The sequence below is a fragment of the Somniosus microcephalus genome, unplaced genomic scaffold (assembly GCF_052327205.1).
Source record: "Somniosus microcephalus isolate GS21.2 unplaced genomic scaffold, FLI_Smic_1.0 unresolved_chr4, whole genome shotgun sequence".
NCBI lineage: Eukaryota > Metazoa > Chordata > Chondrichthyes > Squaliformes > Somniosidae > Somniosus > Somniosus microcephalus.
The window spans coordinates 29,730,657-29,754,231 of NW_028225182.1; the positions used below are offsets into that span (position 1 = coordinate 29,730,657).

At 48.3% G+C, this 23,575-nt stretch overlaps 30 non-coding genes across 30 annotated transcripts; all 30 read left to right on the forward strand.

The window, feature by feature from the left end:
* Positions 1-198: 198 nt before the first annotated feature.
* On the forward strand, positions 199-272 carry trnai-aau (transfer RNA isoleucine (anticodon AAU)). Its single transcript has one exon. It is a non-coding gene; the product is annotated as a tRNA-Ile (tRNA).
* Positions 273-1,767: 1,495 nt separating this feature from the next.
* On the forward strand, positions 1,768-1,840 carry trnaf-gaa (transfer RNA phenylalanine (anticodon GAA)). The gene has a single exon. It is a non-coding gene; the product is annotated as a tRNA-Phe (tRNA).
* A 418-nt stretch (positions 1,841-2,258) lies between these two features.
* trnai-aau (transfer RNA isoleucine (anticodon AAU)) lies at positions 2,259-2,332 on the forward strand. Its single transcript has one exon. It is a non-coding gene; the product is annotated as a tRNA-Ile (tRNA).
* Positions 2,333-2,859: 527 nt separating this feature from the next.
* Positions 2,860-2,931, forward strand: trnae-cuc (transfer RNA glutamic acid (anticodon CUC)). Its single transcript has one exon. It is a non-coding gene; the product is annotated as a tRNA-Glu (tRNA).
* An 874-nt stretch (positions 2,932-3,805) lies between these two features.
* trnaf-gaa (transfer RNA phenylalanine (anticodon GAA)) lies at positions 3,806-3,878 on the forward strand. The gene has a single exon. It is a non-coding gene; the product is annotated as a tRNA-Phe (tRNA).
* A 1,023-nt stretch (positions 3,879-4,901) lies between these two features.
* trnae-cuc (transfer RNA glutamic acid (anticodon CUC)) lies at positions 4,902-4,973 on the forward strand. The gene has a single exon. It is a non-coding gene; the product is annotated as a tRNA-Glu (tRNA).
* Positions 4,974-5,850: 877 nt separating this feature from the next.
* trnaf-gaa (transfer RNA phenylalanine (anticodon GAA)) lies at positions 5,851-5,923 on the forward strand. Its single transcript has one exon. It is a non-coding gene; the product is annotated as a tRNA-Phe (tRNA).
* Positions 5,924-6,338: 415 nt separating this feature from the next.
* Positions 6,339-6,412, forward strand: trnai-aau (transfer RNA isoleucine (anticodon AAU)). Its single transcript has one exon. It is a non-coding gene; the product is annotated as a tRNA-Ile (tRNA).
* Positions 6,413-7,901: 1,489 nt separating this feature from the next.
* trnaf-gaa (transfer RNA phenylalanine (anticodon GAA)) lies at positions 7,902-7,974 on the forward strand. The gene has a single exon. It is a non-coding gene; the product is annotated as a tRNA-Phe (tRNA).
* Positions 7,975-8,396: 422 nt separating this feature from the next.
* trnai-aau (transfer RNA isoleucine (anticodon AAU)) lies at positions 8,397-8,470 on the forward strand. Its single transcript has one exon. It is a non-coding gene; the product is annotated as a tRNA-Ile (tRNA).
* Positions 8,471-8,997: 527 nt separating this feature from the next.
* trnae-cuc (transfer RNA glutamic acid (anticodon CUC)) lies at positions 8,998-9,069 on the forward strand. The gene has a single exon. It is a non-coding gene; the product is annotated as a tRNA-Glu (tRNA).
* An 878-nt stretch (positions 9,070-9,947) lies between these two features.
* Positions 9,948-10,020, forward strand: trnaf-gaa (transfer RNA phenylalanine (anticodon GAA)). The gene has a single exon. It is a non-coding gene; the product is annotated as a tRNA-Phe (tRNA).
* Positions 10,021-11,045: 1,025 nt separating this feature from the next.
* Positions 11,046-11,117, forward strand: trnae-cuc (transfer RNA glutamic acid (anticodon CUC)). Its single transcript has one exon. It is a non-coding gene; the product is annotated as a tRNA-Glu (tRNA).
* Positions 11,118-11,989: 872 nt separating this feature from the next.
* trnaf-gaa (transfer RNA phenylalanine (anticodon GAA)) lies at positions 11,990-12,062 on the forward strand. Its single transcript has one exon. It is a non-coding gene; the product is annotated as a tRNA-Phe (tRNA).
* Positions 12,063-12,484: 422 nt separating this feature from the next.
* Positions 12,485-12,558, forward strand: trnai-aau (transfer RNA isoleucine (anticodon AAU)). Its single transcript has one exon. It is a non-coding gene; the product is annotated as a tRNA-Ile (tRNA).
* Positions 12,559-13,085: 527 nt separating this feature from the next.
* trnae-cuc (transfer RNA glutamic acid (anticodon CUC)) lies at positions 13,086-13,157 on the forward strand. The gene has a single exon. It is a non-coding gene; the product is annotated as a tRNA-Glu (tRNA).
* An 866-nt stretch (positions 13,158-14,023) lies between these two features.
* trnaf-gaa (transfer RNA phenylalanine (anticodon GAA)) lies at positions 14,024-14,096 on the forward strand. The gene has a single exon. It is a non-coding gene; the product is annotated as a tRNA-Phe (tRNA).
* Positions 14,097-14,518: 422 nt separating this feature from the next.
* On the forward strand, positions 14,519-14,592 carry trnai-aau (transfer RNA isoleucine (anticodon AAU)). The gene has a single exon. It is a non-coding gene; the product is annotated as a tRNA-Ile (tRNA).
* A 527-nt stretch (positions 14,593-15,119) lies between these two features.
* Positions 15,120-15,191, forward strand: trnae-cuc (transfer RNA glutamic acid (anticodon CUC)). The gene has a single exon. It is a non-coding gene; the product is annotated as a tRNA-Glu (tRNA).
* Positions 15,192-16,070: 879 nt separating this feature from the next.
* On the forward strand, positions 16,071-16,143 carry trnaf-gaa (transfer RNA phenylalanine (anticodon GAA)). The gene has a single exon. It is a non-coding gene; the product is annotated as a tRNA-Phe (tRNA).
* Positions 16,144-16,571: 428 nt separating this feature from the next.
* On the forward strand, positions 16,572-16,645 carry trnai-aau (transfer RNA isoleucine (anticodon AAU)). The gene has a single exon. It is a non-coding gene; the product is annotated as a tRNA-Ile (tRNA).
* A 508-nt stretch (positions 16,646-17,153) lies between these two features.
* Positions 17,154-17,225, forward strand: trnae-cuc (transfer RNA glutamic acid (anticodon CUC)). Its single transcript has one exon. It is a non-coding gene; the product is annotated as a tRNA-Glu (tRNA).
* Positions 17,226-18,122: 897 nt separating this feature from the next.
* On the forward strand, positions 18,123-18,195 carry trnaf-gaa (transfer RNA phenylalanine (anticodon GAA)). The gene has a single exon. It is a non-coding gene; the product is annotated as a tRNA-Phe (tRNA).
* A 422-nt stretch (positions 18,196-18,617) lies between these two features.
* Positions 18,618-18,691, forward strand: trnai-aau (transfer RNA isoleucine (anticodon AAU)). The gene has a single exon. It is a non-coding gene; the product is annotated as a tRNA-Ile (tRNA).
* A 527-nt stretch (positions 18,692-19,218) lies between these two features.
* On the forward strand, positions 19,219-19,290 carry trnae-cuc (transfer RNA glutamic acid (anticodon CUC)). The gene has a single exon. It is a non-coding gene; the product is annotated as a tRNA-Glu (tRNA).
* Positions 19,291-20,169: 879 nt separating this feature from the next.
* Positions 20,170-20,242, forward strand: trnaf-gaa (transfer RNA phenylalanine (anticodon GAA)). Its single transcript has one exon. It is a non-coding gene; the product is annotated as a tRNA-Phe (tRNA).
* Positions 20,243-20,670: 428 nt separating this feature from the next.
* trnai-aau (transfer RNA isoleucine (anticodon AAU)) lies at positions 20,671-20,744 on the forward strand. The gene has a single exon. It is a non-coding gene; the product is annotated as a tRNA-Ile (tRNA).
* A 1,476-nt stretch (positions 20,745-22,220) lies between these two features.
* Positions 22,221-22,293, forward strand: trnaf-gaa (transfer RNA phenylalanine (anticodon GAA)). Its single transcript has one exon. It is a non-coding gene; the product is annotated as a tRNA-Phe (tRNA).
* Positions 22,294-22,708: 415 nt separating this feature from the next.
* On the forward strand, positions 22,709-22,782 carry trnai-aau (transfer RNA isoleucine (anticodon AAU)). Its single transcript has one exon. It is a non-coding gene; the product is annotated as a tRNA-Ile (tRNA).
* Positions 22,783-23,302: 520 nt separating this feature from the next.
* trnae-cuc (transfer RNA glutamic acid (anticodon CUC)) lies at positions 23,303-23,374 on the forward strand. The gene has a single exon. It is a non-coding gene; the product is annotated as a tRNA-Glu (tRNA).
* The last annotated feature ends 201 nt before the right edge of the window (positions 23,375-23,575 follow it).

The following is a 23,575-nucleotide window of genomic DNA, read 5'->3' on the forward strand; positions in this document are numbered from 1 at the left end:
AGAATGAGGTTTGTTAGACCATAGAGCAGTCTTTCTGTTACTTTGGATTTACACTCTGCCCAGTTGTATATACGAACAGTTAACAATGTTTAAGCGATGTGGTGTGTTCAATGTTTGTGCAGTAAATCGGTCACCCAGTTGTGAGCCTGAAAGACAATTTCCTAGTCTAGGTTCGAGCCTGGCAAACGGGAGCATTGTGGCCGGTTAGCTCAATTGGTGAGAGCGTGGTGCTAATAACGCCAAGGTCGCGGGTTCGATCCCCGTACGGGCCATCAGGATGTTTTCATAATTTTACGCTTTTCCCGCACATTTCCAATACAAACTTTATAAGGAAGCCAATGCACACAGACTCTCATGGGGGATATATTTGGATTAACATCCTTTGCCACCGGGGCTGAGAGACACATCTTTCTGTTCTTTTGTCTTTCTGGGTTTGCTGTTGAAAGTTGAACAGGCGGCATGTTGCTGATAAGGGTCACAGGCAGGTAATAGACAGACAGAGCGGCTCTGACCCCGCGAGATGGGCAAAAGGCTTCAGTTCAGGACAAATGCATCAATGAATTGTTCGCCCAGCACCGAGAGAGACAACATCCAGAGAAAAACACAGGAGGAAATCGATTTCAAGTGGATGCCTACCCGCACTTGGTGCCGTGCTTTCGCGAACACGTCTGTTGTGTTCTCATGTAAAAAATATAATTTTGTCCGAACAGTTTGCCTGGCGCGAAAGGATCTGAATTGCAAAGGAGCAAGCATGAAAAGCTGCGTTGATGTGCTTGCTGCCAGGAGGCTGGCTGCAGCTTCCCTGCTGGTCTAGTGGTTAGGATTCGGCGCTCTCACCGCCGCGGCCCGGGTTCGATTCCCGGTCAGGAAACAGTGCGTTTTGGGGCTGTTTGAATTGCCACCATGCAATGCACTCTTACGGAACAATGCTCCGCCCCTGATTCAACTTTCCACACCGCTGCTCAACATCACTCTTCATACAGCGATACAAAATGCACATTCTTGATTTCTGTAAAATGCGTGCTGTTTCAAAGTCAGCAGGACTTGATTTCTGTCAAATTTAGACTGGCTGACTTTAAATGTTGCCAACATTTAACTGCAGCTCACAGTGTCAGGGCAGTCACGGTTTTTATCAGTCTTCCATATATCTCCTTGCCCACTGCATCTCCCGAACAAACTTAGCTTATCACAGGCACGGCTATCGATTATTTTCATTGCCAGTGTGAAAAATGCCAATTTTGAAACTTACCAACGTGTGCAAGCCTGGAATCAGAGAGTCCGTGGCCCCTGATAACTTGAGCATTAAGATGATCATTAGCCCTTCCTGTATTGCTCAGTAGCCCACTGTGCGAGGAACTAAGAACCACGGGCATTTTCACTTCTGTGTGGGGCTCAGCACCATACCTGCAGCTGAAGATTGAACTTGATTTGGCTCGTGATCAGTGCGGCTCAGTGAGACTTCGGCCCGTCTCTCCCTTCGCAACCCATCAGTGTGGAGAAAAGAACAGGGAATTTTACACAAGTGTTGTGCTCTGTAACTTTATTTGAACATGTCATTGCATTTCACGCTGTGTCCAACACGGTGAGGTCCCCCGTGCTGTGTCAGCTTTGTATCTTTATCAACACTGCAGCTTTACATTAACACAACCTGAGCTCCGAGATCTGGTCGGGTCACATTGCCGAAGTGAGGAATGACCGAGAGGGGCAATTCCACCCGGGGATAGAAAATCCTTCAAAAGAACGACAGAGTACTGCACTTGACGTGGAGCCGAAATAGCTCAGTTGGGAGAGCGTTAGACTGAAGATCTAAAGGTCCCTGGTTCGATCCCGGGTTTCGGCAGGTTTTAGTTACTTTCTGTCTCCTTCACTACAAAAGGTACGAATCAAGAGAAATTTTACGCTCCTGATGACGCGTTTCCCAAACGAATGGGAGTGAAACCACGTCGGACATGCTGGATCCGGCTCCAACCGTCCGCTGCAGGTTCGAATTCAGTCGGGGTCCCGCCGTCTGCTACCGGGACAGTGTTTGTGGGAGGGGCTGTGGTGCGACAAAAAAATTTAGAATGAGGTTTGTTAGACCATAGAGCAGTCTTTCTGTTACTTTGGATTTACACTCTGCCCAGTTGTATATACGAACAGTTAACAATGTTTAAGCGATGTGGTGTGTTCAATTTTTGTGCAGTAACTCGGTCACCCAGTTGTGAGCCTGAAAGACCATTTCCCAGTCTAGGTTCGAGCCTGGCAAACGGGAGCATTGTGGCCGGTTAGCTCAATTGGTGAGAGCGTGGTGCTAATAACGCCAAGGTCGCGGGATCGATCCCCGTACGGGCCATCAGGATGTTTTCATAATTTTACGCTTTTCCCGCACATTTCCAATACAAACTTTATAAGGAAGCCAATGCACACAGACTCTCACGGGGGATATATTTGGATTAACATCCTTTGCCACCGGGGCTGAGAGACACATCTTTCTGTTCTTTTGTCTTTCTGGGTTTGCTGTTGAAAGTTGAACAGGCGGCATGTTGCTGATAAGGGTCACAGGCAGGTAACAGACAGACAGAGCGGCTCTGACCCCGCGAGATGGGCAAAAGGCTTCAGTTCAGGACAAATGCATCAATGAATTGTTCGCCCAGCACCGAGAGAGACAACATCCAGAGAAAAACACAGGAGGAAATCGATTTCAAGTGGATGCCTACCCGCACTTGGTGCCGTGCTTTCGCGAACACGTCTGTTGTGTTCTCATGTAAAAAATATAATTTTGTCCGAACAGTTTGCCTGGCGCGAAAGGATCTGAATTGCAAAGGAGCAAGCATGAAAAGCTGCGTTGATGTGCTTGCTGCCAGGAGGCTGGCTGCAGCTTCCCTGGTGATCTAGTGGTTAGGATTCGGCGCTCTCACCGCCGCGGCCCGGGTTCGATTCCCGGTCAGGGAACAGTGCGTTTTGGGGCTGTTTGAATTGCCACCATACAATGCTCCGCCCCTGATTCAACTTTCCACACCGCTGCTCAGCATCACTCTTCATACAGCGATACAAAATGCACATTCTTGATTTCTGTAAAATGCGTGCTGTTTCAAAGTCAGCAGGACTTGATTTCTGTCAAATTTAGACTGGCTGACTTTAAATGTTGCCAACATTTAACTGCAGCTCACAGTGTCAGGGCAGTCACGGTTTTTATCAGTCTTCCGTATATCTCCTTGCCCACTGCATCTCCCGAACAAACTTAGCTTATCACAGGCACGGCTATTGATTATTTTCATTGCCAGTGTGAAAAATGCCAATTTTGAAACTTACCAACGTGTGCAAGCCTGGAATCAGAGAGTCCGTGGCCCCTGATAACTTGAGCATTAAGATGATCATTAGCCCTTCCTGTATTGCTCATTAGCCCACTGTGCGAGGAACTAAGAACCACGGGCATTTTCACTTCTGTGTGGGGCTCAGCACCATACCTGCAGCTGAAGATTGAACTTGATTTGGCTCGTGATCAGTGCTGCTCAGTGAGACTTCGGCCCGTCTCTCCCTTCGCAACCCATCAGTGTGGAGAAAAGAACAGGGAATTTTACACATGTGTTGTGCTCTGTAACTTTATTTGAACATGTCATTTCACGCTGTGTCCAACACGGTGAGGTCCCCCGTGCTGTGTCAGCTTTGTATCTTTATCAACACTGCAGCTTTACATTAACACAACCTGAGCTCCGAGATCTGGTCGGGTCACATTGCCCGAAGTGAGGAATGAGCGAGAGGGGCAATTCCACCCGGGGATAGAAAATCCTCCAAAAGAACGACAGAATACTGCGTTTGACGTGAAGCCGAAATAGCTCAGTTGGGAGAGCGTTAGACTGAAGATCTAAAGGTCCCTGGTTCGATCCCGGGTTTCGGCAGGTTTTAGTTACTTTCTGTCTCCTTCACGACAAAAGGTACGAATCAAGAGAAATTTTACGCTCCTGATGACGCGTTTCCCAAACGAATGGGAGTGAAACCACATCGGGCATGCTGGATCCGGCTCCAACCGTCCGCTGCAGGTTCGAATTCAGTCGGGGTCCCGCCGTCTGCTTTTATACCGGGACAGTGTTTGTGGGAGGGGCTGTGGTGCGACAAAAAATTTTAGAATGAGGTTTGTTAGACCATAGAGCAGTCTTTCTGTTACTTTGGATTTACACTCTGCCCAGTTGTATATACGAACAGTTAACAATGTTTAAGCGATGTGGTGTGTTCAATGTTTGTGCAGTAACTCGGTCACCCAGTGTGAGCCTGAAAGACAATTTCCCAGCCTAGGTTCGAGCCTGGCCAACGGGAGCATTGTGGCCGGTTAGCTCAGTTGTTGAGAGCATGGTGCGAATAACGCCAAGGTCGCGGGTTCGATCCCCGTACGGGCCATCAGGATGTTTTCATAATTTTACGCTTTTCCCGCACATTTCCAATACAAACTTTATAAGGAAGCCAATGCACACAGACACTCACGGGGGATATATTTGGATTAACATCCTTTGCCACCGGGGCTGAGAGACACATCTTTCTGTTCTTTTGTCTTTCTGGGTTTGCTGTTCAAAGTTGAACAGGCGGCATGTTGCCGATAAGGGTCACAGGCAGGTAATAGACAGACAGAGCGGCTCTGACCCCGCGAGATGGGCAAAAGGCTTCAGTTCAGGACAAATGCATCAATGAATTGTTCGCCCAGCACCGAGAGAGACAACATCCAGAGAAAAACACAGGAGGAAATCGATTTCAAGTGGATGCCTACCCGCACTTGGTGCCGTGCTTTCGCGAACACGTCTGTTGTGTTCTCATGTAAAAAATATAATTTTGTCCGAACAGTTTGCCTGGCGCGAAAGGATCTGAATTGCAAAGGAGCAAGCATGAAAAGCTGCGTTGATGTGCTTGCTGCCAGGAGGCTGGTTGCAGCTTCCCTGGTGATCTAGTGGTTAGGATTCGGCGCTCTCACCGCCGCGGCCCGGGTTCGATTCCCGGTCAGGGAACAGTGCGTTTTGGGGCTGTTTGAATTGCCACCATACAATACTCCGCCCCTGATTCAACTTTCCACACCGCTGCTCAACATCACTCTTCATACAGCGATACAAAATGCACATTCTTGATTTCTGTAAAATGCGTGCTGTTTCAAAGTCAGCAGGACTTGATTTCTGTCAAATTTAGACTGGCTGACTTTAAATGTTGCCAACATTTAACTGCAGCTCACAGTGTCAGGGCAGTCACGGTTTTTATCAGTCTTCCGTATATCTCCTTCCCACTGCATCTCCCGAACAAACTTACTTATCACAGGCACGGCTATCGATTATTTTCATTGCCAGTGTGAAAAATGCCAATTTTGAAACTTACCAACGTGTGCAAGCCTGGAATCAGAGAGTCCGTGGCCCCTGATAACTTGAGCATTAAGATGATCATTAGCCCTTCCTGTATTGCTCAGTAGCCCACTGTGCGAGGAACTAAGAACCACGGGCATTTTCACTTCTGTGTGGGGCTCAGCACCATACCTGCAGCTGAAGATTGAACTTGATTTGGCTCGTGATCAGTGCGGCTCAGTGAGACTTCGGCCCGTCTCTCCCTTCGCAACCCATCAGTGTGGAGAAAAGTACAGGGAATTTTACACATGTGTTGTGCTCTGTAACTTTATTTGAACATGTCATTGCATTTCACGCTGTGTCCAACACGGTGAGGTCCCCCGTGCTGTGTCAGCTTTGTATCTTTATCAACACTGCAGCTTTACATTAACGGAACCTGAGCTCCGAGATCTGGTCGGGTCACATTGCCCGAAGTGAGGAATGAGCGAGAGGGGCAATTCCACCCGGGGATAGAAAATCCTCCAAAAGAACGACAGAATACTGCGTTTGACGTGAAGCCGAAATAGCTCAGTTGGGAGAGCGTTAGACTGAAGATCTAAAGGTCCCTGGTTCGATCCCGGGTTTCGGCAGGTTTTAGTTACTTTCTGTCTCCTTCACCACAAAAGGTACGAATCAAGAGAAATTTTACGCTCCTGATGACGCGTTTCCCAAACGAATGGGAGTGACACCTCGTCGGACATGCTGGATCCGGCTCCAACCGTCCGCTGCAGGTTCGAATTCAGTCGGGGTCCCGCCGTCTGCTTTTATACCGGGACAGTGTTTGTGGGAGGGGCTGTGGTGCGACAAAAAATTTTACAATGAGGTTTGTTAGACCACTCTTTCTGTTACTTTGGATTTACACTCTGCCCAGTTGTATATACGAACAGTTAACAATGTTTAAGCGATGTGGTGTGTTCAATGTTTGTGCAGTAACTCGGTCACCCAGTGTGAGCCTGAAAGACAATTTCCCAGCCTAGGTTCGAGCCTGGCCAACGGGAGCATTGTGGCCGGTTAGCTCAGTTGGTGAGAGCGTGGTGCTAATAACGCCAAGGTCGCGGGTTCGATCCCTGTACGGGCCATCAGGATGTTTTCATAATTTTACGCTTTTCCCGCACATTTCCAATACAAACTTTATAAGGAAGCCAATGGACACAGACTCTCACGGGGGATATATTTGGATTAACATCCTTTGCCACCGGGGCTGAGAGACACATCTTTCTGTTCTTTTGTCTTTCTGGGTTTGCTGTTCAAAGTTGAACAGGCGGCATGTTGCCGATAAGGGTCACAGGCAGGTAATAGACAGACAGAGCGGCTCTGACCCCGCGAGATGGGCAAAAGGCTTCAGTTCAGGTCAAATGCATCAATGAATTGTTCGCCCAGCACCGAGAGAGACAACATCCAGAGAAAAACACAGGAGGAAATCGATTTCAAGTGGATGCCTACCCGCACTTGGTGCCGTGCTTTCGCGAACACGTCTGTTGTGTTCTCATGTAAAAAATATAATTTTGTCCGAACAGTTTGCCTGGCGCGAAAGGATCTGAATTGCAAAGGAGCAAGCATGAAAAGCTGCGTTGATGTGCTTGCTGCCAGGAGGCTGGCTGCAGCTTCCCTGCTGGTCTAGTGGTTAGGATTCGGCGCTCTCACCGCCGCGGCCCGGGTTCGATTCCCGGTCAGGAAACAGTGCGTTTTGGGGCTGTTTGAATTGCCACCATGCAATGCACTCTTACGGAACAATGCTCCGCCCCTGATTCAACTTTCCACACCGCTGCTCAACATCACTCTTCATACAGCGATACAAAATGCACATTCTTGATTTCTGTAAAATGCGTGCTGTTTCAAAGTCAGCAGGACTTGATTTCTGTCAAATTTAGACTGGCTGACTTTAAATGTTGCCAACATTTAACTACAGTGTCAGGGCAGTCACGGTTTTTATCAGTCTTCCGTATATCTCCTTGCCCACTGCATCTCCCGAACAAACTTAGCTTATCACAGGCACGGCTATCGATTATTTTCATTGCCAGTGTGAAAAATGCCAATTTTGAAACTTACCAACGTGTGCAAGCCTGGAATCAGAGAGTCCGTGGCCCCTGATAACTTGAGCATTAAGATGATCATTAGCCCTTCCTGGATTGCTCAGTAGCCCACTGTGCGAGGAACTAATAACCACGGGCATTTTCACTTCTGTGTGGGGCTCAGCACCATACCTGCAGCTGAAGATTGAACTTGATTTGGCTCGTGATCAGTGCGGCTCAGTGAGACTTCGGCCCGTCTCTCCCTTCGCAACCCAGCAGTGTGGAGAAAAGAACAGGGAATTTTACACATGTGTTGTGCTCTGTAACTTTATTTGAACATGTCATTGCATTTCACGCTGTGTCCAACACGGTGAGGTCCCCCGTGCTGTGTCAGCTTTGTATCTTTATCAACACTGCAGCTTTACATTAACACAACCTGAGCTCCGAGATCTGGTCGGGTCACATTGCCCGAAGTGAGGAATGAGCGAGAGGGGCAATTCCACCCGGGGATAGAAAATCCTCCAAAAGAACGACAGAATACTGCGTTTGACGTGAAGCCGAAATAGCTCAGTTGGGAGAGCGTTAGACTGAAGATCTAAAGGTTCCTGGTTCGATCCCGGGTTTCGGCAGGTTTTAGTTACTTTCTGTCTCCTTCGCTACAAAAGGTACGAATTAAGAGAAATTTTACGCTCCTGATGACGCGTTTCCCAAACGAATGAGAGTGAAACCACATCGGACATGCTGGATCCGGCTCCAACCGTCCGCTGCAGGTTCGAATTCAGTCGGGGTCCCGCCGTCTGCTTTTATACCGGGACAGTGTTTGTGGGAGGGGCTGTGGTGCGACAAAAAATTTTAGAATGAGGTTTGTTAGACCATAGAGCAGTCTTTCTGTTACTTTGGATTTAAACTCTGCCCAGTTGTATATACGAACAGTTAACAATGTTTAAGCGATGTGGTGTGTTCAATGTTTGTGCAGTAACTCGGTCACCCAGTGTGAGCCTGAAAGACAATTTCCCAGCCTAGGTTCGAGCCTGGCCAACGGGAGCATTGTGGCCGGTTAGCTCAGTTGGTGAGAGCGTGGTGCTAATAACGCCAAGGTCGCGGGTTCGATCCCCGTACGGGCCATCAGGATGTTTTCATAATTTTACGCTTTTCCCGCACATTTCCAATACAAACTTTATAAGGAAGCCAATGCACACAGACTCTCACGGGGGATATATTTGGATTAACATCCTTTGCCACCGGGGCTGAGAGACACATCTTTCTGTTCTTTTGTCTTTCTGGGTTTGCTGTTGAAAGTTGAACAGGCGGCATGTTGCCGATAAGGGTCACAGGCAGGTAATAGACAGACAGAGCGGCTCTGACCCCGCGAGATGGGCAAAAGGCTTCAGTTCAGGACAAATGCATCAATGAATTGTTCGCCCAGCACCGAGAGAGACAACATCCAGAGAAAAACACAAGAGGAAATCGATTTCAAGTGGATGCCTACCCGCACTTGGTGCCGTGCTTTCGCGAACACGTCTGTTGTGTTCTCATGTAAAAAATATAATTTTGTCCGAACAGTTTGCCTGGCGCAAAAGGATCTGAATTGCAAAGGAGCAAGCATGAAAAGCTGCGTTGATGTGCTTGCTGCCAGGAGGCTGGCTGCAGCTTCCCTGGTGGTCGAGTGGTTAGGATTCGGCGCTCTCACCGCCGCGGCCCGGGTTCGATTCCCGGTCAGGGAACAGTGCGTTTTGGGGCTGTTTAAATTGCCACCATACAATACTCCGCCCCTGATTCAACTTTCCACACCGCTGCTCAACATCACTCTTCATACAGCGATACAAAATGCACATTCTTGATTTCTGTAAAATGCGTGCTGTTTCAAAGTCAGCAGGACTTGATTTCTGTCAAATTTAGACTGGCTGACTTTAAATGTTGCCAACATTTAACTGCAGCTCACAGTGTCAGGGCAGTCACGGTTTTTATCAGTCTTCCGTATATCTCCTTGCCCACTGCATCTCCCGAAAAAACTTAGCTTATCACAGGCACGGCTATCGATTATTTTCATTGCCAGTGTGAAAAATGCAAATTTTGAAACTTACCAACGTGTGCAAGCCTGGAATCAGAGAGTCCGTGGCCCCTGATAACTTGAGCATTAAGATGATCATTAGCCCTTCCTGTATTGCTCAGTAGCCCACTGTGCGAGGAACTAAGAACCACGGGCATTTTCACTTCTGTGTGGGGCTCAGCACCATACCTGCAGCTGAAGATTGAACTTGATTTGGCTCGTGATCAGTGCGGCTCAGTGAGACTTCGGCCCGTCTCTCCCTTCGCAACCCATCAGTGTGGAGAAAAGAACAGGGAATTTTACACATGTGTTGTGCTCTGTAACTTTATTTGAACATGTCATTGCATTTCACGCTGTGTCCAACACGGTGAGGTCCCCCGTGCTGTGTCAGCTTTGTATCTTTATCAACACTGCAGCTTTACATTAACACAACCTGAGCTCCGAGATCTGGTCGGGTCACATTGCCGAAGTGAGGAATGACCGAGAGGGGCAATTCCACCCGGGGATAGAAAATCCTTCAAAAGAACGACAGAATACTGCATTTGCCGTGAAGCCGAAATAGCTCAGTTGGGAGAGCGTTAGACTGAAGATCTAAAGGTCCCTGGTTCGATCCCGGGTTTCGGCAGGTTTTAGTTACTTTCTGTCTCCTTCACTACAAAAGGTACGAATCAAGAGAAATTTTACGCTCCTGATGACGCGTTTCCCAAACGAATGGGAGTGAAACCACGTCGGACATGCTGGATCCGGCTCCAACCGTCCGCTGCAGGTTCGAATTCAGTCGGGGTCCCGCCGTCTGCTTTTATACCGGGACAGTGTTTGTGGGAGGGGCTGTGGTGCGACAAAAAAATTTAGAATGAGGTTTGTTAGACCATAGAGCAGTCTTTCTGTTACTTTGGATTTACACTCTGCCCAGTTGTATATACGAACAGTTAACAATGTTTAAGCGATGTGGTGTGTTCAATGTTTGTGCAGTAACTCGGTCACCCAGTTGTGAGCCTGAAAGACAATTTCCCAGTCTAGGTTCGAGCCTGGCAAACGGGAGCATTGTGGCCGGTTAGCTCAATTGGTGAGAGCGTTGGTGCTAATAACGCCAAGGTCGCGGGTTCGATCCCCGTAGGGGCCATCAGGATGTTTTCATAATTTTACGCTTTTCCCGCACATTTCCAATACAAACTTTATAAGGAAGCCAATGCACACAGACTCTCACGGGGGATATATTTGGATTAACATCCTTTGCCACCGGGGCTGAGAGACACATCTTTCTGTTCTTTTGTCTTTCTGGGTTTGCTGTTGAAAGTTGAACAGGCGGCATGTTGCTGATAAGGGTCACAGGCAGGTAATAGACAGACAGAGCGGCTCTGACCCCGCGAGATGGGCAAAAGGCTTCAGTTCAGGACAAATGCATCAATGAATTGTTCGCCCAGCACCGAGAGAGACAACATCCAGAGAAAAACACAGGAGGAAATCGATTTCAAGTGGATGCCTACCCGCACTTGGTGCCGTGCTTTCGCGAACACGTCTGTTGTGTTCTCATGTAAAAAATATAATTTTGTCCGAACAGTTTGCCTGGCGCGAAAGGATCTGAATTGCAAAGGAGCAAGCATGAAAAGCTGCGTTGATGTGCTTGCTGCCAGGAGGCTGGCTGCAGCTTCCCTGGTGGTCTAGTGATTAGGATTCGGCGCTCTCACCGCCGCGGCCCGGGTTCGATTCCCGGTCAGGGAACAGTGCGTTTTGGGGCTGTTTGAATTGCCACCATACAATGCTCCGCCCCTGATTCAACTTTCCACACCGCTGCTCAACATCACTCTTCATACAGCGATACAAAATGCACATTCTTGATTTCTGTAAAATGCGTGCTGTTTCAAAGTCAGCAGGACTTGATTTCTGTCAAATTTAGACTGGCTGACTTTAAATGTTGCCAACATTTAACTACAGTGTCAGGGCAGTCACGGTTTTTATCAGTCTTCCGTATATCTCCTTGCCCACTGCATCTCCCGAACAAACTTAGCTTATCACAGGCACGGCTATCGATTATTTTCATTGCCAGTGTGAAAAATGCCAATTTTGAAACTTACCAACGTGTGCAAGCCTGGAATCAGAGAGTCCGTGGCCCCTGATAACTTGAGCATTAAGATGATCATTAGCCCTTCCTGGATTGCTCAGTAGCCCACTGTGCGAGGAACTAAGAACCACGGGCATTTTCACTTCTGTGTGGGGCTCAGCACCATACCTGCAGCTGAAGATTGAACTTGATTTGGCTCGTGATCAGTGCGGCTCAGTGAGACTTCGGCCCGTCTCTCCCTTCGCAACCCAGCAGTGTGGAGAAAAGAACAGGGAATTTTACACATGTGTTGTGCTCTGTAACTTTATTTGAACATGTCATTGCATTTCACGCTGTGTCCAACACGGTGAGGTCCCCCGTGCTGTGTCAGCTTTGTATCTTTATCAACACTGCAGCTTTACATTAACACAACCTGAGCTCCGAGATCTGGTCGGGTCACATTGCCCGAAGTGAGGAATGAGCGAGAGGGGCAATTCCACCCGGGGATAGAAAATCCTCCAAAAGAACGACAGAATACTGCGTTTGACGTGAAGTCGAAATAGCTCAGTTGGGAGAGCGTTAGACTGAAGATCTAAAGGTTCCTGGTTCGATCCCGGGTTTCGGCAGGTTTTAGTTACTTTCTGTCTTATTCACTACAAAAGGTACGAATTAAGAGAAATTTTACGCTCCTGATGACGCGTTTCCCAAACGAATGAGAGTGAAACCACGTCGGACATGCTGGATCCGGCTCCAACCGTCCGCTGCAGGTTCGAATTCAGTCGGGGTCCCGCCGTCTGCTTTTATACCGGGACAGTGTTTGTGGGAGGGGCTGTGGTGCGACAAAAAATTTTAGAATGAGGTTTGTTAGACCATAGAGCAGTCTTTCTGTTACTTTGGATTTAAACTCTGCCCAGTTGTATATACGAACAGTTAACAATGTTTAAGCGATGTGGTGTGTTCAATGTTTGTGCAGTAACTCGGTCACCCAGTGTGAGCCTGAAAGACAATTTCCCAGCCTAGGTTCGAGCCTGGCCAACGGGAGCATTGTGGCCGGTTAGCTCAGTTGGTGAGAGCGTGGTGCTAATAACGCCAAGGTCGCGGGTTCGATCCCCGTACGGGCCATCAGGATGTTTTCATAATTTTACGCTTTTCCCGCACATTTCCAATACAAACTTTATAAGGAAGCCAATGCACACAGACTCTCACGGGGGATATATTTGGATTAACATCCTTTGCCACCGGGGCTGAGAGACACATCTTTCTGTTCTTTTGTCTTTCTGGGTTTGCTGTTGAAAGTTGAACAGGCGGCATGTTGCCGATAAGGGTCACAGGCAGGTAATAGACAGACAGAGCGGCTCTGACCCCGCGAGATGGGCAAAAGGCTTCAGTTCAGGACAAATGCATCAATGAATTGTTCGCCCAGCACCGAGAGAGACAACATCCAGAGAAAAACACAGGAGGAAATCGATTTCAAGTGGATGCCTACCCGCACTTGGTGCCGTGCTTTCGCGAACACGTCTGTTGTGTTCTCATGTAAAAAATATAATTTTGTCCGAACAGTTTGCCTGGCGCGAAAGGATCTGAATTGCAAAGGAGCAAGCATGAAAAGCTGCGTTGATGTGCTTGCTGCCAGGAGGCTGGCTGCAGCTTCCCTGGTGGTCTAGTGATTAGGATTCGGCGCTCTCACCGCCGCGGCCCGGGTTCGATTCCCGGTCAGGGAACAGTGCGTTTTGGGGCTGTTTAAATTGCCACCATACAATACTCCGCCCCTGATTCAACTTTCCACACCGCTGCTCAACATCACTCTTCATACAGCGATACAAAATGCACATTCTTGATTTCTGTAAAATGCGTGCTGTTTCAAAGTCAGCAGGACTTGATTTCTGTCAAATTTAGACTGGCTGACTTTAAATGTTGCCAACATTTAACTACAGTGTCAGGGCAGTCACGGTTTTTATCAGTCTTCCGTATATCTCCTTGCCCACTGCATCTCCCGAACAAACTTAGCTTATCACAGGCACGGCTATCGATTATTTTCATTGCCAGTGTGAAAAATGCCAATTTTGAAACTTACCAACGTGTGCAAGCCTGGAATCAGAGAGTCCGTGGCCCCTGATAACTTGAGCATTAAGATGATCATTAGCCCTTCCTGGATTGCTCAGTAGCCCACTGTGCGAGGAACTAAGAACCACGGGCATTTTCACTTCTGTGTGGGGCTCAGCACCATACCTGAAGATTGAACTTGATTTGGCTCGTGATCAGTGCGGCTCAGTGAGACTTCGGCCCGTCTCTCCCTTCGCAACCCATCAGTGTGGAGAAAAGAACAGGGAATTTTACACATGTGTTGTGCTCTGTAACTTTATTTGAACATGTCATTGCATTTCACGCTGTGTCCAACACGGTGAGGTCCCCCGTGCTGTGTCAGCTTTGTATCTTTATCAACACTGCAGCTTTACATTAACACAACCTGAGCTCCGAGATCTGGTCGGGTCACATTGCCCGAAGTGAGGAATGAGCGAGAGGGGCAATTCCACCCGGGGATAGAAAATCCTCCAAAAGAACGACAGAATACTGCGTTTGACGTGAAGCCGAAATAGCTCAGTTGGGAGAGCGTTAGACTGAAGATCTAAAGGTCCCTGGTTCGATCCCGGGTTTCGGCAGGTTTTAGTTACTTTCTGTCTCCTTCACTACAAAAGGTTCGAATCAAGAGAAATTTTACGCTCCTGATGACGCGTTTCCCAAACGAATGGGAGTGAAACCACATCGGACATGCTGGATCCGGCTCCAACCGTCCGCTGCAGGTTCGAATTCAGTCGGGGTCCCGCCGTCTGCTTTTATACCGGGACAGTGTTTGTGGGAGCGGCTGTGGTGCGACAAAAAATTTTAGAATGAGGTTTGTTAGACCATAGAGCAGTCTTTCTGTTACTTTGGATTTACACTCTGCCCAGTTGTATATACGAACAGTTAACAATGTTTAAGCGATGTGGTGTGTTCAATGTTTGTGCAGTAACTCGGTCACCCAGTGTGAGCCTGAAAGACAATTTCCCAGCCTAGGTTCGAGCCTGGCCAACGGGAGGATTGTGGCCGGTTGGCTCAGTTGGTGAGAGCGTGGTGCTAATAACGCCAAGGTCGCGGGTTCGATCCCCGTACGGGCCATCAGGATGTTTTCATAATTTTACGCTTTTCCCGCACATTTCCAATACAAACTTTATAAGGAAGCCAATGCACACAGACTCTCACGGGGGATATATTTGGATTAACATCCTTTGCCACCGGGGCTGAGAGACACATCTTTCTGTTCTTTTGTCTTTCTGGGTTTGCTGTTGAAAGTTGAACAGGCGGCATGTTGCCGATAAGGGTCACAGGCAGGTAATAGACAGACAGAGCGGCTCTGACCCCGCGAGATGGGCAAAAGGCTTCAGTTCAGGACAAATGCATCAATGAATTGTTCGCCCAGCACCGAGAGAGACAACATCCAGAGAAAAACACAGGAGGAAATCGATTTCAAGTGGATGCCTACCCGCACTTGGTGCCGTGCTTTCGCGAACACGTCTGTTGTGTTCTCATGTAAAAAATATAATTTTGTCCGAACAGTTTGCCTGGCGCGAAAGGATCTGAATTGCAAAGGAGCAAGCATGAAAAGCTGCGTTGATGTGCTTGCTGCCAGGAGGCTGACTGCAGCTTCTCTGGTGGTCTAGTGGTTAGGATTCGGCGCTCTCACCGCCGCGGCCCGGGTTCGATTCCCGGTCAGAGAACAGTGCGTTTTGGGGCTGTTTGAATTGCCACCATACAATGCTCCGCCCCTGATTCAACTTTCCACACCGCTACTCAACATCACTCTTCATACAGCGATACGAAATGCACATTCTTGATTTCTGTAAAATGCGTGCTGTTTCAAAGTCAGCAGGACTTGATTTCTGTCAAATTTAGACTGGCTGACTTTAAATGTTGCCAACATTTAACTGCAGCTCACAGTGTCAGGGCAGTCACGGTTTTTATCAGTCTTCCGTATATCTCCTTGCCCACTGCATCTCCCGAACAAACTTAGCTTATCACAGGCACGGCTATCGATTATTTTCATTGCCAGTGTGAAAAATGCCAATTTTGAAACTTACCAACGTGTGCAAGCCTGGAATCAGAGAGTCCGTGGCCCCTGATAACTTGAGCATTAAGATGATCATTAGCCCTTCCTGTATTGCTCAGTAGCCAACTGTGCGAGGAACTAAGAACCACGGGCATTTTCACTTCTGTGTGGGGCTCAGCACCATACCTGCAGCTGAAGATTGAACTTGATTTGGCTCGTGATCAGTGCGGCTCAGTGAGACTTCGGCCCGTCTCTCCCTTCGCAACCCATCAGTGTGGAGAAAAGAACAGGGAATTTTACACATGTGTTGTGCTCTGTAACTTTATTTGAACATGTCATTGCATTTCACGCTGTGTCCAACACGGTGAGGTCCCCCGTGCTGTGTCAGCTTTGTATCTTTATCAACACTGCAGCTTTACATTAACACAACCTGAGCTCCGAGATCTGGTCGGGTCACATTGCCCGAAGTGAGGAATGAGCGAGAGGGGCAATTCCACCCGGGGATAGAAAATCCTCCAAAAGAACGACAGAATACTGCGTTTGACGTGAAGCCGAAATAGCTCAGTTGGGAGAGCGTTAGACTGAAAATCTAAAGGTCCCTGGTTCGATCCCGGGTTTCGGCAGGTTTTAGTTACTTTCTGTCTCCTTCATAACAAAAGGTACGAATTAAGAGAAATTTTACGCTCCTGATGACGCGTTTCCCAAACGAATGGGAGTGAAACCACATCGGACATGCTGGATCCGGCTCCGGCTCCAACCGTCCGCTGCAGGTTCGAATTCAGTCGGGGTCCCGCCGTCTGCTTTTATACCGGGACAGTGTTTGTGGGAGGGGCTGTGGTGCGACAAAAAAATTTAGAATGAGGTTTGTTAGACCATAGAGCAGTCTTTCTGTTACTTTGGATTTACACTCTGCCCAGTTGTACATACGAACAGTTAACAATGTTTAAGCGATGTGGTGTGTTCAATGTTTGTGCAGTAACTCGGTCACCCAGTGTGAGCCTGAAAGACAATTTCCCAGCCTAGGTTCGAGCCTGGCCAACGGGAGCATTGTGGCCGGTTAGCTCAGTTGGTGAGAGCGTGGTGCTAATAACGCCAAGGTCGCGGGTTCGATCCCCGTACGGGCCATCAGGATGTTTTCATAATTTTACGCTTTTCCCGCACATTTCCAATACAAACTTTATAAGGAAGCCAATGCACACAGACTCTCACGGGGGATATATTTGGATTAACATCCTTTGCCACCGGGGCTGAGAGACACATCTTTCTGTTCTTTTGTCTTTCTGGGTTTGCTGTTGAAAGTTGAACAGGCGGCATGTTGCCGATAAGGGTCACAGGCAGGTAATAGACAGAGCGGCTCTGACCCCGCGAGATGGGCAAAAAGCTTCAGTTCAGGACAAATGCATCAATGAATTGTTCGCCCAGCACCGAGAGAGACAACATCCAGAGAAAAACACAGGAGGAAATCGATTTCAAGTGGATGCCTACCCGCACTTGGTGCCGTGCTTTCGCGAACACGTCTGTTGTGTTCTCATGTAAAAAATATAATTTTGTCCGAACAGTTTGCCTGGCGCGAAAGGATCTGAATTGCAAAGGAGCAAGCATGAAAAGCTGCGTTGATGTGCTTGCTGCAGCTTCCCTGGTGGTCTAGTGGTTAGGATTCGGCGCTCTCACCGCCGCGGCCCGGGTTCGATTCCCGGTCAGAGAACAGTGCGTTTTGGGGCTGTTTGAATTGCCACCAGGTAATGCACCCTTACGGAACAATGCTTCGCCCCTGATTCAACTTTCCACACCGCTGCTCAACATCACTCTTCATACAGCGATACAAAATGCACATTCTTGATTTCTGTAAAATGCGTGCTGTTTCAAAGTCAGCAGGACTTGATTTCTGTCAAATTTAGACTGGCTGACTTTAAATGTTGCCAACATTTAACTGCAGCTCACAGTGTCAGGGCAGTCACGGTTTTTATCAGTCTTCCGTATATCTCCTTGCCCACTGCATCTCCCGAACAAACTTAGCTTATCACAGGCACGGCTATCGATTATTTTCATTGCCAGTGTGAAAAATGCCAATTTTGAAACTTACCAACGTGTGCAAGCCTGGAATCAGAGAGTCCGTGGCCCCTGATAACTTGAGCATTAAGATGATCATTAGCCCTTCCTGGATTGCTCAGTAGCCCACTGTGCGAGGAACTAAGAACCACGGGCATTTTCACTTCTGTGTGGGGCTCAGCACCATACCTGCAGCTGAAGATTGAACTTGATTTGGCTCGTGATCAGTGCGGCTCAGTGAGACTTCGGCCCGTCTCTCCCTTCGCAACCCAGCAGTGTGGAGAAAAGAACAGGGAATTTTACACATGTGTTGTGCTCTGTAACTTTATTTGAACATGTCATTGCATTTCACGCTGTGTCCAACACGGTGAGGTCCCCCGTGCTGTGTCAGCTTTGTATCTTTATCAACACTGCAGCTTTACATTAACACAACCTGAGCTCCGAGATCTGGTCGGGTCACATTGCCCGAAGTGAGGAATGAGCGAGAGGGGCAATTCCACCCGGGGATAGAAAATCCTCCAAAAGAACGACAGAATACTGCGTTTGACGTGAAGCCGAAATAGCTCAGTTGGGAGAGCGTTAGACTGAAGATCTAAAGGTCCCTGGTTCGATCCCGGGTTTCGGCAGGTTTTAGTTACTTTCTGTCTCCTTCACTACAAAAGGTTCGAATCAAGAGAAATTTTACGCTCCTGATGACGCGTTTCCCAAACGAATGGGAGTGAAACCACATCGGACATGCTGGATCCGGCTCCAACCGTCCGCTGCAGGTTCGAATTCAGTCGGGGTCCCGCCGTCTGCTTTTATACCGGGACAGTGTTTGTGGGAGCGGCTGTGGTGCGACAAAAAATTTTAGAATGAGGTTTGTTAGACCATAGAGCAGTCTTTCTGTTACTTTGGATTTACACTCTGCCCAGTTGTATATACGAACAGTTAACAATGTTTAAGCGATGTGGTGTGTTCAATGTTTGTGCAGTAACTCGGTCACCCAGTGTGAGCCTGAAAGACAATTTCCCAGCCTAGGTTCGAGCCTGGCCAACGGGAGGATTGTGGCCGGTTGGCTCAGTTGGTGAGAGCGTGGTGCTAATAACGCCAAGGTCGCGGGTTCGATCCCCGTACGGGCCATCAGGATGTTTTCATAATTTTACGCTTTTCCCGCACATTTCCAATACAAACTTTATAAGGAAGCCAATGCACACAGACTCTCACGGGGGATATATTTGGATTAACATCCTTTGCCACCGGGGCTGAGAGACACATCTTTCTGTTCTTTTGTCTTTCTGGGTTTGCTGTTGAAAGTTGAACAGGCGGCATGTTGCCGATAAGGGTCACAGGCAGGTAATAGACAGACAGAGCGGCTCTGACCCCGCGAGATGGGCAAAAGGCTTCAGTTCAGGACAAATGCATCAATGAATTGTTCGCCCAGCACCGAGAGAGACAACATCCAGAGAAAAACACAGGAGGAAATCGATTTCAAGTGGATGCCTACCCGCACTTGGTGCCGTGCTTTCGCGAACACGTCTGTTGTGTTCTCATGTAAAAAATATAATTTTGTCCGAACAGTTTGCCTGGCGCGAAAGGATCTGAATTGCAAAGGAGCAAGCATGAAAAGCTGCGTTGATGTGCTTGCTGCCAGGAGGCTGACTGCAGCTTCTCTGGTGGTCTAGTGGTTAGGATTCGGCGCTCTCACCGCCGCGGCCCGGGTTCGATTCCCGGTCAGAGAACAGTGCGTTTTGGGGCTGTTTGAATTGCCACCATACAATGCTCCGCCCCTGATTCAACTTTCCACACCGCTACTCAACATCACTCTTCATACAGCGATACAAAATGCACATTCTTGATTTCTGTAAAATGCGTGCTGTTTCAAAGTCAGCAGGACTTGATTTCTGTCAAATTTAGACTGGCTGACTTTAAATGTTGCCAACATTTAACTGCAGCTCACAGTGTCAGGGCAGTCACGGTTTTTATCAGTCTTCCGTATATCTCCTTGCCCACTGCATCTCCCGAACAAACTTAGCTTATCACAGGCACGGCTATCGATTATTTTCATTGCCAGTGTGAAAAATGCCAATTTTGAAACTTACCAACGTGTGCAAGCCTGGAATCAGAGAGTCCGTGGCCCCTGATAACTTGAGCATTAAGATGATCATTAGCCCTTCCTGTATTGCTCAGTAGCCCACTGTGCGAGGAACTAAGAACCACGGGCATTTTCACTTCTGTGTGGGGCTCAGCACCATACCTGCAGCTGAAGATTGAACTTGATTTGGCTCGTGATCAGTGCGGCTCAGTGAGACTTCGGCCCGTCTCTCCCTTCGCAACCCATCAGTGTGGAGAAAAGAACAGGGAATTTTACACATGTGTTGTGCTCTGTAACTTTATTTGAACATGTCATTGCATTTCACGCTGTGTCCAACACGGTGAGGTCCCCCGTGCTGTGTCAGCTTTGTATCTTTATCAACACTGCAGCTTTACATTAACACAACCTGAGCTCCGAGATCTGGTCGGGTCACATTGCCCGAAGTGAGGAATGAGCGAGAGGGGCAATTCCACCCGGGGATAGAAAATCCTCCAAAAGAACGACAGAATACTGCGTTTGACGTGAAGCCGAAATAGCTCAGTTGGGAGAGCGTTAGACTGAAAATCTAAAGGTCCCTGGTTCGATCCCGGGTTTCGGCAGGTTTTAGTTACTTTCTGTCTCCTTCACTACAAAAGGTACGAATTAAGAGAAATTTTACGCTCCTGATGACGCGTTTCCCAAACGAATGGGAGTGAAACCACATCGGACATGCTGAATCCGGCTCCGGCTCCAACCGTCCGCTGCAGGTTCGAATTCAGTCGGGGTCCCGCCGTCTGCTTTTATACCGGGACAGTGTTTGTGGGAGGGGCTGTGGTGCGACAAAAAAATTTAGAATGAGGTTTGTTAGACCATAGAGCAGTCTTTCTGTTACTTTGGATTTACACTCTGCCCAGTTGTACATACGAACAGTTAACAATGTTTAAGCGATGTGGTGTGTTCAATGTTTGTGCAGTAACTCGGTCACCCAGTGTGAGCCTGAAAGACAATTTCCCAGCCTAGGTTCGAGCCTGGCCAACGGGAGCATTGTGGCCGGTTAGCTCAGTTGGTGAGAGCGTGGTGCTAATAACGCCAAGGTCGCGGGTTCGATCCCCGTACGGGCCATCAGGATGTTTTCATAATTTTACGCTTTTCCCGCACATTTCCAATACAAACTTTATAAGGAAGCCAATGCACACAGACTCTCACGGGGGATATATTTGGATTAACATCCTTTGCCACCGGGGCTGAGAGACACATCTTTCTGTTCTTTTGTCTTTCTGGGTTTGCTGTTGAAAGTTGAACAGGCGGCATGTTGCCGATAAGGGTCACAGGCAGGTAATAGACAGAGCGGCTCTGACCCCGCGAGATGGGCAAAAAGCTTCAGTTCAGGACAAATGCATCAATGAATTGTTCGCCCAGCACCGAGAGAGACAACATCCAGAGAAAAACACAGGAGGAAATCGATTTCAAGTGGATGCCTACCCGCACTTGGTGCCGTGCTTTCGCGAACACGTCTGTTGTGTTCTCATGTAAAAAATATAATTTTGTCCGAACAGTTTGCCTGGCGCGAAAGGATCTGAATTGCAAAGGAGCAAGCATGAAAAGCTGCGTTGATGTGCTTGCTGCAGCTTCCCTGGTGGTTTAGTGGTTAGGATTCGGCGCTCTCACCGCCGCGGCCCGGGTTCGATTCCCGGTCAGAAAACAGTGCGTTTTGGGGCTGTTTGAATTGCCACCAGGTAATGCACCCTTACGGAACAATGCTCCGCTCCTGATTCAACTTTCCACACCGCTGCTCAACATCACTCTTCATACAGCGATACAAAATGCACATTCTTGATTTCTGTAAAATGCGTGCTGTTTCAAAGTCAGCAGGACTTGATTTCTGTCAAATTTAGACTGGCTGACTTTAAATGTTGCCAACATTTAACTGCAGCTCACAGTGTCAGGGCAGTCACGGTTTTTATCAGTCTTCCGTATATCTCCTTGCCCACTGCATCTCCCGAACAAACTTAGCTTATCACAGGCACGGCTATCGATTATTTTCATTGCCAGTGTGAAAAATGCCAATTTTGAAACTTACCAACGTGTGCAAGCCTGGAATCAGAGAGTCCGTGGCCCCTGATAACTTGAGCATTAAGATGATCATTAGCCCTTCCTGGATTGCTCAGTAGCCCACTGTGCGAGGAACTAAGAACCACGGGCATTTTCACTTCTGTGTGGGGCTCAGCACCATACCTGCAGCTGAAGATTGAACGTGATTTGGCTCGTGATCAGTGCGGCTCAGTGAGACTTCGGCCCGTCTCTCCCTTCGCAACCCATCAGTGTGGAGAAAAGAACAGGGAATTTTACACATGTGTTGTGCTCTGTAACTTTATTTGAACATGTCATTGCATTTCACGCTGTGTCCAACACGGTGAGGTCCCCCGTGCTGTGTCAGCTTTGTATCTTTATCAACACTGCAGCTTTACATTAACACAACCTGAGCTCCGAGTTCTGGTCGGGTCACATTGCCGAAGTGAGGAATGACCGAGAGGGGCAATTCCACCCGGGGATAGAAAATCCTCCAAAAGAACGACAGAATACGGCGTTTGACGTGAAGCCGAAATAGCTCAGTTGGGAGAGCGTTAGACTGAAGATCTAAAGGTCCCTGGTTCGATCCCGGGTTTCGGCAGGTTTTAGTTACTTTCTGTCTCCTTCACTACAAAAGGTACGAATCAAGAGAAATTTTACGCTCCTGATGACGCGTTTCCCAAACGAATGGGAGTGAAACCACATCGGACATGCTGGATCCGGCTCCAACCGTCCGCTGCAGGTTCGAATTCAGTCGGGGTCCCGCCGTCTGCTTTTATACCGGGACAGTGTTTGTGGGAGCGGCTGTGGTGCGACAAAAAATTTTAGAATGAGGTTTGTTAGACCAGTCTTTCTGTTACTTTGGATTTACACTCTGCCCAGTTGTATATACGAACAGTTAACAATGTTTAAGCGATGTGGTGTGTTCAATGTTTGTGCAGTAACTCGGTCACCCAGTGTGAGCCTGAAAGACAATTTCCCAGCCTAGGTTCGAGCCTGGCCAACGGGAGCATTGTGGCCGGTTGGCTCAGTTGGTGAGAGCGTCGTGCTAATAACGCCAAGGTCGCGGGTTCGATCCCCGTACGGGCCATCAGGATGTTTTCATAATTTTACGCTTTTCCCGCACATTTCCAATACAAACTTTATAAGGAAGCCAATGCACACAGACTCTCACGGGGGATATATTTGGATTAACATCCTTTGCCACCGGGGCTGAGAGACACATCTTTCTGTTCTTTTGTCTTTCTGGGTTTGCTGTTGAACAGGCGGCATGTTGCCGATAAGGGTCACAGGCAGGTTATAGACAGACAGAGCGGCTCTGACCCCGCGAGATGGGCAAAAGGCTTCAGTTCAGGACAAATGCATCAATGAATTGTTCGCCCAGCACCGAGAGAGAAAACATCCAGAGAAAAACACAGGAGGAAATCGATTTCAAGTGGATGCCTACCCGCACTTGGTGCCGTGCTTTCGCGAACACGTCTGTTGTGTTCTCATGTAAAAAATATAATTTTGTCCGAACAGTTTGCCTGGCGCGAAAGGATCTGAATTGCAAAGGAGCAAGCATGAAAAGCTGCGTTGATGTGCTTGCGGCCAGGAGGCTGGCTGCAGCTTCCCTGGTGGTCTAGTGGTTAAGATTCGGCGCTCTCACCGCCGCGGCCCGGGTTCGATTCCCGGTCAGGGAACAGTGCGTTTTGGGGCTGTTTGAATTGCCACCATGCAATGCACCCTTCCGGAACAATGCTCCGCCCCTGATTCAACTTTCCACACCGCTGCTCAACATCACTCTTCATACAGCGATACAAAATGCACATTCTTGATTTCTGTAAAATGCGTGCTGTTTCAAAGTCAGCAGGACTTGATTTCTGTCAAATTTAGACTGGCTG